The following is a 19,480-nucleotide window of genomic DNA, read 5'->3' on the forward strand; positions in this document are numbered from 1 at the left end:
TCCACACCAAGATGCCCTCAAGCTGTTTCCATTTCTCTCTTTCTCTCTCTCATTCACTCACACTCACCCTTACACACAGTGAGCAGCAGGGTCCTCACATCAGGAAGCTGGTCAAGGATGCCCAGGCAGTGAGTGGGGCAGGCGTCGGGGCAGCAGCCTGCACTGCTGGAGCTCCATGCGTCCCTCCCGCCCCATCCATCCTGCCTAGTGAGGGATGTGCAGACTCTCTGGCTGTCAGAGGACAGAAGGGTCTGGACAGGACCAGACAGGGAGCCTCAACCACTGCAGCACCCCAAGGGATGCTTCCATCCAACTTGGAAGCGTGCCTGTCCTCACCCCAGCCCCTGCCCGTATGTGCACACACACAAGGCCCAGGAAGAGGAGGATCTGGATTAGCCAAACAAAAAGCTCGAGCTTGAAATGAAAGCCAGAGGGCCCTGAGCCGGGCTTTGCTGGATGCACTTTCTATCGTGCACAAAAAGACTCATAACTGCAGACCTGATCCTCACCAATTCCTGGCACCCTGCCTAAGCACCGCCTCCTCCCAGAAGCCTCCCCAGAGTTCGTCCAGGCAGCCCTCTCTCCATCCTCTTTAGGGGGCATATCTGCAGCACCATATATGGTTGTAGAATTGGGTATTAACATTTTCTTTAGTCTTCAAGTGAGATTTGAACACACACAATACACACATATGCAAACACAAGAATAGATGCAGATATGCACTTGTGTGTGTGTTTGTGTGCATGTGTGCACGCCCCCCACTGCATGCACACACAGTGCTGGGCATCTGCCTTCGTGTTCCAGCTTCAGTCTGATGCCATCATTCTGCTGTCCTGTCGGCATCTATGTGACGGTACTAGCTTATGGGGTGACCGAGTGTGGCCTCCCTCAGTCATTTCCTGGTGTCCCCACAGAAACTCCTGGGACAGTGCATGGCTAAGGACACTGGTGTTGTGATCAGATGGACCTGGTTTGACTCTTGCCCCAAATGGTGTCAGGCAAGCCCCTCCCTGCCTCTGCGCCTGGGCTCCGGGTCAGCTTCCCTTGCAGTGTCACTGTGAGAATTAAACAAAAACATGGTACCCAGCAGGCGTTCTCTAACAGCATTTCCATTACTGTCCCTTCATAAAAGATTAGAGAGATGATGTAGATGAGGACAGATTTCAGCTCAGAAAGCCAGGAGCTTTTTCAAAGTGTCCAGGCTCTCCGGCAATGTCATCTTCTAATTCAGGGCAGGACAGGGGAAGCCCAGGCAAACTCCGTCTTGCCGGGGCTGGGGACACACCCAGGATGGTAACAGCCCCCACGCTAGCTTATCTAGCTCCCACAGAGAGCCCCTCTTCCTGCACAGTTCCAACAAGCCCCCAGCTGCCTCAGTCTCCCAAATGCACACCTGTGGCCTGTGGGACATTTAGTGCAGCCACCAGGAATGAGTATGAGGGGGCTGGAAGGATTTGTGGCTAGAAAGAAGGGACAGCCCTGATGGCAAGTGTCAGTGCCCCACAGAGTCATGCCAACCCCGGCCTGTGCACACACAGCTGCCATCAGCAAAAGCAAGGCTGGGCCAGGCCAACCTGAGACTCCCAGCCAGCCCCAGCCTCCCGGGTTCCTGAGCAGTCTTGCTGCACACACACAGCACCCACATGTGTGGCAAGACCAGAAGCCGTGGAGTCTAGGACTACTGAGCTGGAGACTATGGCGGGCCTTTGGGGGTCGGTGCATACCCACAGATAGGAGGCCAAAGTGCCTGTGTACACACACGCCCATGTCCACACATGCGCTGTAAGCCTCTGGACAGGGAGGGATCTGTCACCCTTATCAGATTGCAAAAGGATCCATGATCCCCAAAAGCTCAAAGTTGCTGTCCTACATTTTAAGTTCATGTTTCAGTTGAGGCAAGTAGAGGCCCAGAAAGGTCACCTCTCAGTCCAGTTCCCAGGGAGAGCCCTGGACCCTCAGCTAGGGATCCAGAGAGGACCAGAGGGGCCTGCCTCATGGACCCATGCACGCTGAGCTGCTATCTGCCTCTGTCTCCCTTCCTGGGGTGGCAGCTCACCCCCTCCTCTTCCTACCTGCCCCCTCCACTCCTCCAGTACAGGCAAGAAGGTCCCTGATCAGCCATCCTCCCACGACCTTCGTGAAGGACAGAGGAGAGGAGAGAAGTGCTCTTGGTAAGACCTCCACCCTGCCAGCCGCCAGGCACCCAGAGCAAGGCCAAGAGGCGGGCAGGTGCGTGGGCGGTGGTGCCCCTTACACGCCAGCCTCGACAGCCCTCCCAGGCCTCCCTGCCTGCCTTCGAGTTGATGAGTTTATCTCCATGGGACAGAGAGGTGCGTTTGACGGCAGAGATGGCTCGGGCTGAACGCCTCTGTAAGCGGCTCCCGGGGGAAGGGATGAGAGAGATGGTATCGCCTCTGTTTGTCAGTCAGTCAGGAAATGAGTCTTCCTGCAGGCCCTCCCAATGCCGCCATGAGCTCAGCCCAGCTGCCTCGGCAACTGAAGGAGCTGTCAACATCCCACAGACCCAGGGTGCAGGAGCCCTGGGGACACGAGGAGATGAGAAATAACTCACCCAACCAGCCCCCAAGTGAAAGGAAAAAAAACAAGAAACCAAGCAGAGCTTGTCACTCTGCTTCCTCGTCCCGATGCTAGGGCAGATCTCTGAAGTTTGGGAAGAAGCAGCAGTTTGAGGGTGGAGAATATACCTGGGAGAGCAGGGACACGTGGGGACCATTTCTGTGGGCACCCCAGGGGACCTCACCTCCTGGGCCCATGTCATCACCCCTGCCCATGTTGGCTCTCGCCCTGCAGGGTCTGCCTGCTCCTTCCCTGGCGACTGCCTGCTCCTGGCTCCACCCTGCCCAGGCAGCCAGCATCTGGGGTCACAGTCTTTCTGCAGTCTGGGGTCCAGGGTCCCTCTTGTGGATAAAGGAGACATGGCCAAGGAGTGGGGAGAGTCGGGGACGAAGGCCAGCACATGGGGCAGCCCACCTCATCTCCCTGGCTGTGTACCTAGACCTCCAAGGCTCAGCTGTATGTTAGTGATTCGGGAGAGGAGGCTGAGAGGCCATCTGGGCCTCTTTGGATGGAGAAACCAGAATCAGAGACAGGAGTGGCCAGACTTGTGATCTTTGCCCCACTCGGAGGGGAGAGAAGGCCTTGCTAAGGGGTCACCACTGCAGCCAGTCATGAGTCATCAGATGCGAAAGCCATGGAGGGCCCTGGCTGCCACGTTCAGCAAAGGTGCCCGGAGGAGAAAGTATCTCCTCTGCCCTTTGTTCCCCGTCTCCCATCTCGCCCCAGGCAGAGGCCCTGGCTCCTCCTCTCTGTGCCTATCTTCAGCCCACCCAGTGAGGATGGTGGGGAGTGCTCTATGCAGGGTGCTGACCAGAGGCCCAGGCAGCTTCCCCTGGGGCTGGGGCACTCCAGGCCCCAGTAGGCCACCACATCCTCCCAGCATCCCCCTATTTGATGTGTGCTGTGATGGGAGATGTCAAATGTCTGTGAGTCTGTTTCCTTATCTGTGAAATGGAGATGCCATGATCTCCTGGGAGCATCATTACAAGAATTCGAGATTGTGAAGAACCTGGCATATCCAGACATGCCTTTCAAGGTTATTACTATTGTTGTTAATGTTGTAACTCTCTGCGTGGGGAGAGTCACATGTGTGGGGATCCAGGGCTGCAGGGATAAACCCCCCTAAGAGCACATGGGATGCAGTCTTCACTCCAAGTCAGCTCCCATTAGCACTGGGCCTGTGCTTCTCCCCAACTTCCCCAAGCAAGGCCCGGCGTGAAGCACAGAAAATCTACCTGGCTCTGGGCTGTGGGGATGGGGAGAGTGTGAGAACTGGGCTGGCCCCCAGGAGTACTTTCCATTCTTCCTGGTCTAAGCCATGGAACACAAGGCCAAGAGGGACCTCAGAAACCATAAGCCACCCAGTCCCATGCCACCCTCCCCATTCGACAGAGGAGGAAACTGAGGTCCAGAGAGGAACAATGTTTTGTCCCGGGTCACCCAGCAGGCTGAGAACAGAACTCCTGGCTCCTGGTCCAGTGCTCTGTCCACTACTCAGAGCTGGCTGCCCTCCTGACCCCAGCCCAGGGCACACAGTCACCACCTCACTCACTGCTTGGGAAACCCTGGATTTTCCCAATCCAGAAGACTGCCTGTTTAGGAAAGGTGCCTCTGGGAGAAGACAGAGTGAATGGGGATATACAGCAAGACGACACGGGCATCTCCACCCACGAGGCACAGTAGGGGTGGGCTCCTCTTCCTCCATCCCCCAGAACCACCCCCAGTACAGCATAACTGGGATCCCAGCTCACCCCTTGCAGGAGCCATTACCAGGGGTGAAGGTGGCAGGGGAGCCCGGGGGTAGCAGATGCCCTGTGAGTCTCAGGGGCTCCAGGACGGGTAAGGTACTTATGCTGGGAGGGGGCAGGGGACGCAGAGAACACAAACCCTGAGGCAGGCGCCCTGAGAAGGCACCCACAAATGGAAAAGCTCTGTCCAAGTCTATTTAGGCTACTAGAACAAAAATACCACAAACTAGGTGGTTTATAAGCCACAGAAACGCATCTCTCACAGTCCTACAGGCTGGGAAGTCCGAAACCGAGGCAGCAGCAGAAGCAGTGTCTGGCAAGGGCGCATTTCTTGGTTCATAGACAGCCATCTTTTCACTGCATTCTCACACGGCAGAGAAAAGGAAGGATCCCTTCGGGGTCCCTTTACAAAGGCACTAATCCTGTCCATGGGCTCCACCCTCATGACGTGATCACCCCATAAAGGAGCTGCCTCCTGATGTCTCACATGGAAGCTTGGGGTTTCACCACGAGAATCTGGGGGGCCGCAAACCTTGAGAGCACAGCAGGGCCTCAGAGGCCAGGCATGTGTCACCATCTTCAGAAAGGCTCTGTATCTTCCTTTCCCAGCCCTGGCCCATTCCCCAACTGCCCCAGAAAGGAGGGGGGCCCCAGAGAAGCATCTGAGGCACCCATGTCATAGGGCAGGGCCCTGCTACAGCCAAAGTCAGGTCAGGAACCCCAAACAGGCCACCCAAACTCTTCAGGGTGGCCCTAGAAAATAACTCCATGCTCCCTCCCAGAAGGAAATGGTCCAAGCCCCCAGCCCACCCCTTAAGGGGCTGCTGAGGGCACCAGAACTCAGGCGTGGCTGTGACCCACCCCACACACCTCCAGGGAGCCTGGTGTGAGGTGGGCTCTGGTTCTGCTTCTGCCACTGCCTCCCGGTGTGGCCCAGTCACCCCTCTGGCTCTTAGTTTGGACCAAATAAGTGACTTTCAAACTTTTTTATAGAATTGAAACTCTTATTTTGTTAAACCAAGATGATTGCATCTATTTCTTCGCCATAACAAATTACCACGAACAAGGTGGCTTGCAACAACAGAAATGTATTCTTTCACAGTTTTTGGGGCCAGAGTCCAAAATCAGGGTGTCAGCAGGCCTGCACCCCCTCCCAAGGCTCTAGGGGAGACTCTTTCCTCTTCTGTTCCTGTTCCTGGGGCTGCAGGCGTTGCTGGGCTTGCAGGCTGCAGAACCATCTTCACACAGCCTTTCCCACCTCTCCCCCATGTGTCTCTCACAGGACAGTTGTCATTGGATTTAGGGTCCTCCCAGATAATCCAGGCTGATTCCATCTCCAGATCCTTGACTTCATCACATCCTCAAAGATCCTTTCTACACATAAGGCCACATCACTCACAGGTTCTTTGATTAGGATATGGATACACCTTTTGGGCGGCCACCTGTTCAAACCACTACAACGATCTTAGTCAAAGCCCTGTTCTGTTGCTCAATGTGCTAAGCAATGGAGTTTGAAATGAGTGAAAGCCGGAGCATTATCCCCGCCTCTTCCCCTCTCCTGAGCCCCTGCCCTCCCCTCCTCCTTTCCCACCTCGGGGCCTCTCCAAGGAAACGTCAGACACCCAGGTCCCCTCTTCCACTGCCCCTGTGCTTGGCATCGTGGAGAACCCCCGCTTCTAGGGGCCTCATGGGAGGTGGCCTCACTCTCCACACAGGCTCCCAGATGCCCCAGAGAGTCAGAAACAAGCTCCCCACTGCAGTCTCAGGGCCTCCAGCCAACCCTGGCCACCTCACAGTCGCTCTGCACCCACTCCCTGCACCCTGCCCCCTCCCCCAGAGCTGAGGGAGCTTCCTGTCCGACGCGGGAATTCCAGACACTGTGGCTTCTGTTTCTAGGATAGCAGGGGGTGTGGGGAGTTGTGAAGGGGTGACGTCCAGGCACAGGAGGGCTGGGCCTGTGACAGAAACATGGCTGGCAAAGGTGGGTGTGAGATGTGGGGGGCCGGGGATATTGGGGGTCCCTGGTAGTATCTGTGTGAGGGGTAGGGAGTTCCCTCACCCCTAGAGACAGAGGGCACAGAGCTGAGCTCACTGCTTCTCCTGTCAAGGCTCGAGTGGTTGTGTGACCTCAAAAGGGTCCTTCCACCTTCCAGAACCTCACTTAACGATGATATCAACAACACCTTCCCCAAAGGATTGTGGGTGAACCCAACAAGATAAAGGCTGAAAAAAAAAAGGGTCTAGAGCCAGGCATGGTGACTCATGCCTATAATCCCAGCACTTTGAAAGGCTGAGGCAGGTGGATCACCTAAGGTTAGGAGTTCAAGACTAGCCTGGCCAACATGGTGAAACCGCATCTCTACTGAAAAAACAAACATTAGCTGGACATGGTGGCATGCACCTGTAATCCCAGATACTTGGAAGGCTGAGACAGCAGAATTGCTTGAACCAGGGAGGTGGAGCTTGCAGTGAGCCGAGATCTCGCCATTGGACTCCAGCCCGGGCAACAAGAGCGAAACTCTGTCTCAAAAAAAAAAAAAAAAATCTGTAAATCCATCTGGTACGGGGCAGGGAACAGGAGTCAGGGATGAGCGGTTTACCTTTCCCACCACAGCTGACCTCTGAATGCACAATAAGGGTCCCAGAGCAGAGACCAGCAGAGACTGGGAACTCAGCATGAGAGGCTGCTGTACCCAAGCAGGACAAAGGAGCTGGCAGGGACTGGCAGGGGAGTGGTGGGGACGAGGACAGGCAGTGGTGGGGAGCCCTCTGCAAGGACAGAGAGCTGAGGTGCTCTCTTGTTGGTAGCTTGACCCCTACCCCAGTGGCTGGTGGGGGCTAGGGAGGGGCAGGGAGCCCTCTGCCCCTACTGTCATGCCCAGCACTGGTTCTGGCACACGGCAGCTGACGGCAGGCTGGGCACCCTTGACTGAAGCTGGGCAGGCTTTGAGCTGCTCGCTCACCCAGAAGGTGCTAATTGAGCTGATTAATTGAGCCAATTACCTCGGCCTCCCAGGAGGGCTGGGAGCGGGCCTGGCTCCTGGGAACCAGGTGCAATCCTGCAGAATGGACTGACAAGGGAGCCAGGCCCTCCGTGGGTGGGCTGTGCTCTGCGCCTCCGCCCTACCCGCCTGCACGAGCGCAGGATGAAGGGTGGGCTGATGCCCACTCGAGCAAGGTGAGAGAGGCTCCTGGGCAAACCCAGGAGGGTCCAGCCAGAAGGGAGGTGGGGCTAGAGCAGGTGTGGGGACCTCAGGACAGGAAGAGGGTGCTCCGGGTGAGTGATTGATTCTACAGAGAAATGAATTATCCTTTCCTGCTGCACCTTCTGCTAATTTTGGAGTGTAAGTGAAAGTGAGAGTGAATGTGAAATGCAAATCATCAGGCCTAGCATTTGTGACATGCGGGAACGGTATGAATTACCTCTGTCCTTTGGCTCAGCCAATCTACACAGCCACCCTGCAGGCACTGTGGCTGTTGTTGCCATTTTACAGATGAGGAAAATGAGGCTCGAGGGACTGCCACTGACTGAGGCCACACAGCTGACAAGGGAGGGGGTCAGATTCAAACCTGAGTCCTCCAGGCTGCAAAAGCCTGAGGTGTGACTGGGCTAGGGAGCCAGCAAGTGTGGCAGCAGGAGGGAAGGCAAGGCCCACATGCCTGTTGGCTGCCTGGGCTCAAGGAGTGCAAGGACAGGGGCCTGGGAGCATGTGTACCCACAGATGTGCGCCTGGCAGGATGTGAGTCCTTCGCTTGCAGCCCCTGCTCTCACCTGGGACCAGTCTCCAACCTCGAGCCCAGAGGAAGGCCAAGGATAGTCCCTAGACCAGAGGGAAGGAAGCTCCTTGTCTCAGCAGTTCCTTCTGTCTCCCGTTCTCCATGCACACCGCCACCGGAGTCCACACGAACATCCTGGCTTGCCTGGACTTGTGCGAATAATTTCCCACTTTCACACCTGTTCCCATTCAATTTTGTCTCCAGACAGAGGCAAGGGGTGTTTTTCTTAAGGAAGGAAGGAAGGAAGGAAGGAAGGAAGGAAGGAAGGAAGGAAGGAAGGAAGGAAAAGAAAACACACACACATATCTAATCACAACCCATTTTTGTCTTATTTTGTGTGTGTGTGTTCAAATGATGTGTCTCTTTATTTGAGCAATAGAAACCAATCTTCATTGCAGAAGAGAAAATGTACCTTTTTCAAAAATTACTTTTATTGACATATACTTTACATAAAATAAAGTGTACCCTGTTAAGTGTATAGGAAGTGAATTCTGACAAACATGTACACCTGTGTAACCACCATCCCATCAAAATATTTCCGTCACCTTAGAGAGATCCCTTATATCCTTCCCCATCCCCCACCCCAGGAAACCACTGATTTCTATCCCTATAAATTAGGTTTGCCCTTTTTAGAATTTCACACAAATGGAATCACGCAGCAGGTACCCTCTTGTGTCTGGCTTCCTTCACTTGGCATAACATTTTGGACTTCCTGCATGTTGCTGCATGTGTCATGCATGCATGGAAAGGGAGTCCCTTCCTCTTGCTCTATAGTATTCCTCAGTGTGGATGCACCATAGTGTCTTTGTTCATCGCCAGTTGATAAGTGTTTGAATTGTTTCCAGTTTGAAGCCCCCGATGAATAAAGCTGCTATGAACTTCGTGCAGAAGTCTTTTTGTACATAGATTTTATTTCTTTTGGGTAAATACTTTGGAGTAGAATAGCTGGATATGGTGAGTACATGTCTAATGTTATAAGAAATGAAACTGCCAGGCTGGCCTTTAGGATAAATCCTGAGCTCCACTGGCCTGACCTTCAAGGCCCTGCATGCTCTTGCCCCTCCTCTCCTTTCAGACCCATCTTCCCTCCCTTTCCCCCGTCAGCCACACACTTTCTTGCTATTCCTTTTAAGTGTCAAGTTTTTTGACCACAGGGCCTCTGCATGTGCTGGTTCCTCTCCCTAGAACGCTCTCCCCACCCTTCCATTCTTCAGGTGTCATCTTAATATTCATTCTTTGGGGGACTTCCTAAGCATCCCCCACCCAGTCTACATGTGGTATTCCTCACACATTCTCAAAGTTCCCTGAGCTTTTTCCCTTACAACACACGCCACGGTGTTAATTACAGAGTGGCTTGTAAGATTTACTGTTTGCTAGTACTCCCTTCTTCTCAACTCTAGGCCCTGTGAGTGCAGGAATCATGCCCCTCATCTCCTGAATCTAGCACAGTACCAGACGCAGAGACACTGCCATGTAGACATTTTAGGAGATTAAACAAGGGAGGCTGAGCCCCAAGGCTCAGGATGGGGCTTCCATGTCCTACTGAGGAAGCTGGGAGCCTACAACTTGCAGAGAGAGGCCCGGACAGCCAGGCAGGACAGGGATCCCACCCCAGACCCAGTGTCTGGGGAGAGGGAGGGAAGCAGAGAAGAAGGAGAGGAAAGAGAATGACTCATTGTCAGAGACACATGGCAAGGGGAGGGGAAAAGGCAATTCAGTAGCTTCTTGACCTTTCTTTTGTGAGGGGGACAAATGTTCCAGCCCCAGTGAGTAGGGGAGGCAATTAGGTACTCCCAGAGCCAAGGAAAAACACTTGCCTGGGATTGGGCGCATAGCTCACGCCTGTAATCCCAGCACTTTGGGAGGCCAAGGCGGGCAGGTCACCTGAGGTCAGGAGTTCAAGATCAGCCTGGCCAACATGGCGAAACCCTGTCTCTACTAAAAGATACAAAGATTAGCCAGGCACGATGGTGGGTGCCTGTAATCCCAGCTACTCAGGATGCTGAGGCAGGGAGAATTGCTATAAGCAAAAACCAGAAACATTTCTCAGGCTCAGAGAGAAGGAATGTCGCCAACCCCCTCCCTGCCCCATCACTGCCTTTATCATTGTTAAAAAGACCCCTTCATTCCCAAGCCCCGCAACAGTGGCTGTCTCCACCCCCACCCCAGCTGTGTGCAGCTCCAAGGCTGAAAGAACTGCCCGGAGAGAGGGTGGCACCAGCCCAGAAGACGAGGAAAAGCAAAACACAAAGGGGCAGGATGATACCGGGGACACGGGCTCTTCCACCCCATTCCAGAGCACTAGGATGAGGCCAGAAGCAGGGCACCTTGGACCTGGGAAAAGCATGTCGGGAGGGAAATTCTCAGAAATCTTTTTTGATACACGCAGAAGTTAAGCTCACTAAGGTGGATGTGGGGGCACACAGGAGTGGACTGTACACAGGACAGGGCCCATTTAGGGTAGGACTCGCTCATCTCTAAGAGGCCAACTGAGGCTTGGGACTGCTTCCTGTGTGGCCTGACTTGTAAAGCAACTCCCCTATCCCTAAACAAAAAGCCTGGTGGGGAGAGGCAAGCTCTCAGCCTAAAAGGGAATGGTCTTAAGGCCTTGCAAAGCCACAAGTGCTAATGGATACAGACTTCTCTCTGGGACCATCTCCCAGAACTTATCTGCCACAAATTGAGCTTTTAACTTCTCACTGACCAGATCTCCTTCTGTAGTTTTGTTTGATTGTTTGTTTGTTTGTTTTTGAGACAAAATCTGGCTCTGTCGCCCAGGCTGGAGTGCAGTGGTGTAATCTCGGCTGCCTCAGCTTCCCGAGTAACTGGGATTACAGGTGTGGACTACCATGCCTGCCTAATTTTTTTGCATTTTTAGTAGAGACAGGGTTTCACCATGTTGGCCAAGCTGGTCTCGAACTCCTGATCTTAGGGGATCCACCTGCCTTGGCCTCCCAAAGTGCTGGGATTATAGGTGTGAGCCACCCCACCTGGCCTCCTCCTGTAGTTCTAAACCACATTTAAACCAGGGCTCGGTTTACGGTTCCTGAGAGAATCGGAGCCAGTTTGCTGCTTGCCACGCAGACATCTTGCTCCTGCTCCCCCAAGACACACCCAAAATAAAGCATGTTTGGCTGGGTCTTGCCTCCAAGGAAACGCTTAGGATGGTGAGGAGCTGCCAGGCAGATGGAGGAGACAGGGAGAGGAACTTAGGGGCCAGAGCCTAGGGCTATTCACGGGCCTCACCATTTCTCTGAATTCTTCAAGGAGTAGTCATTCATGTCAGGGCCCAGGTTAGGAATGGTGGCAATGGGTGCATGGGCTTCAAGCAAGTCAGTTCACCTCACTGAGCCCTGTTTCCTAATCTGAAAGTGGGAGATGAAAATAATAGTACCTTGTCAGCAATAGCTTGTCAGGATTAAATAAGGCAATGCATGTGAAGCCCTGGTGAATAGCAAGTATTCACAAAATGCTAGATCAAATGATGAATAAACTTTCCATTCTGTAACCATTTGTTTTTGATCCTCACATTTGTCAAGTGTTTTATAGTTTATGAAATACGTTTACATTTATTTTCTCATTTGATCCTACAGCAATCTTGTAAGTATACAGGACAAATACCATTGGCCCCATTTTACAGATGAGATAACAGAGGCCCAAAAGGTTAAAAGAAATTGTGCAATTTCTATGGGACCTCATGAGCAGCATAACTAAAGCTCTCTGACTTCTATCTGTATTTTTCCCCCACTGGACTTCCGCTCTGCCATGTACTGCTGGGATCCATCGGGTTCAGCTTGCAACCCAGCAGTCCTAGGAACCTCTGAGGCTCTGTGGAGGCTTTAAGAGCTGAGGCCCTTTTCTTCCAACTAAAGAAAAGGGTTTGGGGTGAACACAGCTGAAGGCCTTCAGATAACACACGTGACTAGGAGATAGGGCTGAGGCTGCGGCTGGCATTAAGGTTAGGACAGAGAATTTCCCCTGCTTTGCAGGGCCAGAAAAGTGGAGGATGACACCCACTGGAGGGGGAAGTGGTAACACGGCCCCTCCCAGCCTCCCAGGTCCTTATGAAACAGGGGAATGGTGCGCGGGCCCCAGCCACCATGGACATTGGTTTCCCCTAGCAGAAAATGGAAAGTGAGTTAAAATCCTTCCTGCAAATGGCCAAACACCTGAGGAAAACAAACAGGTTTGGGATACATTCATTATCTACTGCTGTGTAACAAATTACCCCCAAACTTATTGGCTTAAACAAAGAAATGTTTGTCATCTCAGTTTGTGTGAGTCACAGGCTGTGAGAGAATGTTGGCTGGGTGGTTCTGGCTCATGTCCTCTCATGTGGCCACAGTCAAGAAGTTGGCCAGAGCTGCAGGCATCTGAAGGCGGAACGGGGGTTGGAAGATCCACCTCCAAGGTGGCTCACTCGCATGGTGGCGGGCAGGACACCTCAGTTCCCTACCACAGGGAGGTTTCATAAGGAGGTTGTGTGAGTGTCTTCATGACAGGGCAGCTGCTTCCCACAGAGCCAGGAGAAAACCACAATACTTTTTATGACCTAGTCTCAGAAGTCACATACCATAACTTCTGCCTTATTCTATTTGCGAAAACTGAGCCTCGAAGTCCAGCCCACACTCAAGGAAGGAGAATTGGCTCCATCTTTTAAAGGGAACATCAAGTAATTTGCATACATATTTTAAATCACCACAAAAGGATTAAATGCCCTCAGATAGGTGAGCTCAGAGCAGACCCAGGGGACAGCCTGCAGGTCAAGACCAGCATGTTAGAGGCCCTTCCAACAGCACCTGGGAGGGCTCTTCACCCCAGCTAGAGTCCCCAACTCCTGCCTTCATCATCACGCCACTTGAGCTACCCTGGATCAGGGGCCAAGTACCCCAGGAGGCTGCTTTCACTTGAGCCTGAGCATGGGATGGGGGAGGAATTGGGGTACTGCACACTCCTGGCCCCGGGACCACCCTGCCTGCAGCTCACAGGGAGGAGGGCTCCATGTCCACCCGGGTATGAGTTGTAGGAACATGTTGAGGTATACCCTTGCCAATACTGTTGGGTCTGAAAAGGAAACTGCCTTCTGTGGTTTAAATGCTTGTCCCCTCCAAAACTCATGTTGGGATTTAATTTCCAGGTAACAGTGTTATTAGCTGGGGCCTTTAAGAGGTCATTAGGCTATGAGGGCCCCACCCTCACAGGAGGGCTTACTAAAAGGGCCTTTGGGCACGAGTTCCTTCTCTTGCATTTCTGCCATGGCATGATACAGAAAGAAGGCCCTCACCAGATGCCAGCCCGTCAATCCTGGACTTCCCAGCCTCCAGAGCTGTAAGAAACACATTTCTGTTCATTATAAACTACCCAGTCTCAGGTATTCTCTTATAGCAGCACAAAAGAGACAAAGATGCTGTCTTTCACTGGATCTTAGTGGGTCTGGGCAACACTAGGGCTGCAGAGGGGAGGCCTCCCTGCCCATCCTCTCCTTCCAACAAACTCCATCCCAAGGAGGCAGCCCCAGGGCCACCTGCCCCTGTCTGCTGGCTTCAGACAACTGACCAATGGACACCTGCCCCAGCAGGAGACAGCCTCTTGGTGACCAACAGCCAGTCAGATACTCTGTCTTAAGATCTTAGAACTAAGGGGCTCAGGGCTGGGGAGTCAGTCTGTGGCTAGGCCTGAAGCTGAGGTCAGGCAGCCAGGGCAGACTGGGGGAGGTCCAGGCAGCTATTTTAGGACCGTGTGTTGATGAGTAAGCAAAGAAAGCAGATCTGCAGAGCACGGCAGGAAAATGGAGCAGAAGGAGCAGCAGGGACGAGACCCAGTGTGGCCTCGGTGGGGGAAAAATAGGGAGGGAAGGCAGCTCACTGGGTTCGGGAGCCTCCCAGCTCCCCTGAGACCTGGAGGTTTTTCTGGCCATGGGTCCCACGAGGCACTCCTGCATCCTTCTGATAAATCCCCCAGGCCTTCAGCAAGCTTAAGAGGGCTTCTGCTGCTCTCTCCAGGCTGCGAGACCCTCCCTGCCTAAGACCTGAAGGAGGCGGAAGAGACGGTGGGAACCATGGCCTCTTCTCAACACCACCAGGGAGGACCTTCTGCTAAAAGTGCTACATTCATACACATACTCTTTACACCCAGGGAATCCAAAGAAACAAAATGTGGCACTTAACTGTTGTGCTGATGTTTTCTTCTGGTATCTCTGTTCCGTCTTACGCTCCCTGTGGCTGAAGCCCAGCAGCAGCAAGAAATAAAAGTTTTGACACCGTGGCAGATAATTACCCTCCCCGTCCCTCCGGGGTAGAGGTGAGCAGGAAAGACAACACATTCACAGAAAGTGCAGCCCTCTATGGGCTGGTGTTTGCAGTGTCTGGGCAGTGATGCTAACAGCCAGTGGAAGGGGACGGGAGGCATCCGCAGCTCTTACTGCCTGCGATTGCATCATCTGGTCTTAAAGCAGGGTGAATTCCTACAGGAGGAACCACACCCACCATCAAATGCAAGTTCAGTGGAACAGACTTTTGGATTATTCATTGATTCCTTCCAGAAACATGCACGCAGCCCTGGAAACATGCACGGAGACACTGAACTGGGTACACGCTTGAAACCAATGCAGTCCCTGTCCTCGGGAGCTCACAGTCCAGCAGGGGAGATGGGAAGTGGAGAGGCCTTACCAAAGGATACACAGAAAGGGGCTTTAGTAGCTCACGGGACAGACAAACCCTTGAGGAATGGGCAGGATTTCAGTGGGAAAGGAGATTCTGGATGAGGGAATGAAGGAGGCAGGAGGCCATGGTGCTGGGTGGGGCTGAGAGATCCATTTGACAAGCACTCGGGAGGCCTGTGCTGTAGCTCTAGTTCTTTGACTCAGAAAATCCCCGTTCTAGCCAGCTCACACCTGTAATCCCAGCACTTTGGGAGGCCAAGGGGGGGGCGGATCACCTGAGGTCAGGAGCTCGAGACCAGCCTGGCCAACATGACAAAACCCCATCTCTACTAAAAATACAAAAATTAGCCAGGTGTGATAGCGTACGCCTGTAATCCCAGCTACTTGGGAGACTGAGGTAGGAGAATCGCTCGAACCCGGGAGGCAGAGGTCACGGTGAGCCGAGATTGTGCCAATGCACTCTAGCCTTTGTGACAGAGCGAGACTCGAAAGAAAGAAAGAAAGAAGGGAAGAAAGAAAGAAGGAAGGAAGGAAAGAAAGAAAGAAAGAAAAGAAAGAAAGAAGGGAAGAAAGAAAGAAGGAAGGAAGGAAAGAAAGAAAGAAAGAAAAGAAAGAAAGAAAGAAAGAGAGAAAGGGAAAGAAAGAAAGAAAGAAAGAAAGAAAGAAAGAAAGAAAGAAAGAAAGAAAGAAAGAAAGAAAAGAAAAGAGATTCCCTTTCCCCTCTGGGCCTCATTTTCTCATATGTCAACAAGAGGGAGCTGCCTTGGCAGCTCTGGCATTCTGGGGTCTGTGCTCACACTTCGGGAGGGGAGGGCTGGGGAGTGGAGTGCTTACATAGTTGAATATTGTCCAGCAGCTTCCCAAACACCCTGCCTGGGTCAGACAAGCAACTACCCCCAGACCAGGGAGCCCCATCTGGTAAGATTCACTCATCCCCCTTTCTGTGAACATGTTGTTAATCCAATAAGGGGTGGATCCTGGGTGCCATTCCCTTGAAGCACCCCCATGCCCAGTGATGGGAAACCTGAGATACCTTGGCAAGGGCCTGGACACCCTCAGGGAGAATACCTTGTTTCCAACCGGCCCAGGGAGGTCACTCAATCGGTTTTAAGGCACTGCAGCTGGGGTGACAGAGCGGGAACCTGTCAGAAAGGAAGACAGAAACAGAGAGAGAGAGAGAGAGAGAGAGAGAGAGAGAGAGAGAGAGAAAGTCTGTGAAAGAAGGAAGGAAGGAAGGAAGGAAGGAAGGAAGGAAGGAAGGAAGGAAGGAAGGAAGGAAGGAGAGAAGGGAAGGGAAGGGAAGAGAAGAGAAGAGAAGAGAAGAGAAGAGAAGAGAAGAGAAGAGAAGAGAAGAGAAGAGAAGAGAAGAGAAAAAAGAAATCAGACTAGAGCAATCTGTCAAGGTCAGATCATAGAGGGTCTTACATGCTGGGCCAAGGAGTTAGGTTTTGGACTGGAGCAGTGGCTGATGGGAGCTGGGCTTTAGAAAATCATCCTGACAGCAGCAGGTGACATGCACAGGTGTGGGCGATGGGAGGGGCTCCTAGCAGCTAGGGGAAAGCTCAGGCAGAGGTCAGAGCCAAGCGGAGGCAGCAGGACTGGAAAGGAGGCAGTATGTGGGAGGGATTATGTGGGAGATAGAACCCTCAGGTTTTGGCCACTGACCAGAAATGAGAAGTGAGGAAGAGGAAAAAGCTTGGAGGCCTGGAAAAGTTTCCAGCTTTCTCTCCCCAGCACAGACTCAGGAAACCACACACATGGAGTCTCAGAACACCATGAGACTGTGTCTACTCAGCACAAAACACCTGGGAATCTCAACATTCAGAAAGGCCCCAGATGCCATGTCTCCAAATATTGGGATAGTCATTCTGCTTTTTATCTAGATGCTTGCAAAGGTCATGGGAGTAATCGAGCTTCCTTGCCCCCCAGCCCTTTCCTCCAGGGTCTCCCCGTGCCACTGTGCAGGGAGGCAGCAAAGAGCTGATGTGCAGGCAAAGGGGAGACCAAGCCCCTGCTCTCATCAGAGGCCTCGCTGGTATTTTTAGTGCCGCAATCAAGAGCAGGGCCCGCCTCTGGATCGGCTCAGGCAGCCAGGGCCGGGCAGGACTGTTAAAAATGGAACAGCACATACTGCAATCAGTGGTGGCAGGCGAGGGGCACCCGGCAGGGCAGCAGCTGTGGCATCTGAAGCTCTTGGCCCTGGAGTCTGGAGGGGAACTGGGGGAGCAGCCTCTGCAAAGCACGCTGGGCTTCCATGCCCTAATGCCCTGGCATTGCTTCTACCCCTGCCCTTCACGGTGCCAGAGTTCCCACCCCCTCGCAATGCACGCCCATTCTTTCCCCGAAGACCTCTCTGAGATGCTCAACTCCAGAGCTCGGGTGCCGTGGGTGAGACGGGGAGGGAGCACAGGCCAGTGATGTCAGGATGGAGCGTGGAGGGGGTTGGATAGAGTGAGACGCCTGCTTCCCTGTTCTCGTGGGAAGCAGAGCTGCCCTGAGAGCCCCTGCCAGAACCATGGCCCTCCCAGGGCAGCAAGGCACAGTCAGCGTCCCAGGACAGCAGCAAGCTTATCATGCTAAGACCCAGGAGGCCTGGGTTTTGAGCCATTTCTGCCACTCTGTGACGGCTCTGGGGCCTCAGGCAAGTCACTTTCCCTCTCTGGACTCCATCACGTTATCTGTAAAATGACAAGACTGAAGTGCAGCACAGACATGACAGATTCTCTGCGCCAACAGCAAGCTGAGTGCAGAGTGACAGATACTTCCGAGGCCTGCTCACACCGCACTCCTCCAGCCCACAACAGAGAACGTCCAGTGATGGGCAGAGCTTGGGGCCTGCAAGGGGGTCTGCCCTCGCTTCACCCCTCCAGAGCAGGAGCCCCTGGACAATCTGCAGAAGAGGGACAGGATGGGATGGTTCTGTCATCATTATCCGGCCCATCCAGGAGCTAAGAGGGCTCTGTGGGGTGAAAAGAGGACAAGAAAATGGGTAGGGATCACTCCAGGACACTGAGTGACCACAGAGGAAGGGACTGTAAATGCTGAGCCTCATTTTGCAAACACTGGAGCTACAGTCGAGCAGACAGGGCAAAAGGTGATCCAGCCAGACCTGGGCCTGCTCGGAAGCACGCACAGGACATCTGAAGGCAGGAGCCACATCAGCTTTTTTGATCCTACCCTTGGAACCTGGATCCTTCAAGTGCCCTTTCCACAGAGGCCTCAGGGTCCCAATTCACCCCAGTGGAGCCCTCAGACTCCCAGGCAGGCTGCCTGCAGGAAGGAGGAGGCTGGTGGTGTTTATTGAATTTGTGTACCAGCATAAATCTGTGTCGACCTGCCTCAGAACGGTGTTCAGATGGCAGATGTGCTATCTTGGGAAGCATGTGTCCCCGCCTGTCCCAGGACCTTTCTACTCCCCCAGCAAGTCAGATTCTGGCATGAATCTGCCCAGGCACCAGCTGGGCACCTCATGTGAGGAGGTGCCTTGAGAGGTCATTCCTTTCATCTCTCGGCCTCACACCCCTGGCCACAACTATGCCAAGTCCGGGTCTTCTTAAGGACATGCCATGCACAAATGTGCTCTGCATCTGGTGGGCCCTGCAGATGTTCAGCAGCTGGAAGACTCCCTGCTGAGCATGAGAAGCCTGCTATTGCCTTCCCTGCTGAGGTCAAGTTGAGCCTGTGATCCTGGAGCTGGCGGCAGAAGAAAAACTCCAGTTCACCCTGCTTGTCTTCTGGCTACCCTGCAGGCACCAGATCCTTCCACTTGGAAGGTAGGGAAGTCACTATATCGGTACCCACACCCAGGGTGTATAGACTAGAGCATCCCAAGGCTGGCATGTGGAAGAGCCACATATGTCACCATGGTGTGGGTGGGTGGTGCATCTCATGTTTCCTCAACACCTCTGAAGGCGGGATGAGAATCTGCCGTCTGACAGCCTCGGGCCCCACAGCCTGCGGAAGGCTGAGTTGTACACCTAGCACTGCAGATGGCTGGGCTAAGTGAGGGCTGGAGGAGCAGATAGGGGTGCAATGGGCATGCTCAATGCTGCTCAGCCTGGGAGATCCAGCAATGTCCACCTCCTGGAAGCAGCAAGAGAAGAGCTGAGCTTTTTACCCCCACCATGCCTGGCCTGCCCTGTTGGGCAGTGATGAGATTGGTCATGGTCCCCTGAATTTGGGGAGGCTCTGTGCCAAGGGCTCAAAGCCCCCCAAAAGACTGCTGGAGGATCAAGAGAGGAACTGATTGGGACTGAAGAGCATAGACTTGTATCAGCCCAGAGTCGAGGCCCAGCATCTGGGAACAAGGAAGGTGGCAAGCAGGTGGGCCGTGTCATCATCTGCCAGAAAGACCTCAAGGGCACGAGAACATTCTGAGGGCTGTCCCCCACTGGAACAAGATCTGTGAGTGATGTAAAGCTTTCTGGCAAAGGCAAAGGAAGTTTCCAGACCACCAGGACCAAAGAGAAGACCTGCAAAAACCGAGTCTGTTCTCTCAGCACCACCCCCGTCCAGAGCCCTCTCCCTGTCTAAGACCATGGTGAGCACAGCAGGATAGCACAGTGGCCCACTGTCTGTAGACTCTCAGATGCTCCTGGGCACAAAGACCCCATCCATATGGCCAACAGGAGGACCTGGATCCCAAAAAGACCTTGACAGGCTGGGGTAGCAGTTCACATGTCCCACAGTAGCAGAGAGTGGGAAAGGGACAATTATA

This window comes from Rhinopithecus bieti, unplaced genomic scaffold, assembly GCF_001698545.2.
Source record: "Rhinopithecus bieti isolate Rb0 unplaced genomic scaffold, ASM169854v2 scaffold_5002, whole genome shotgun sequence".
Taxonomy (NCBI): Eukaryota; Metazoa; Chordata; class Mammalia; order Primates; family Cercopithecidae; genus Rhinopithecus; species Rhinopithecus bieti.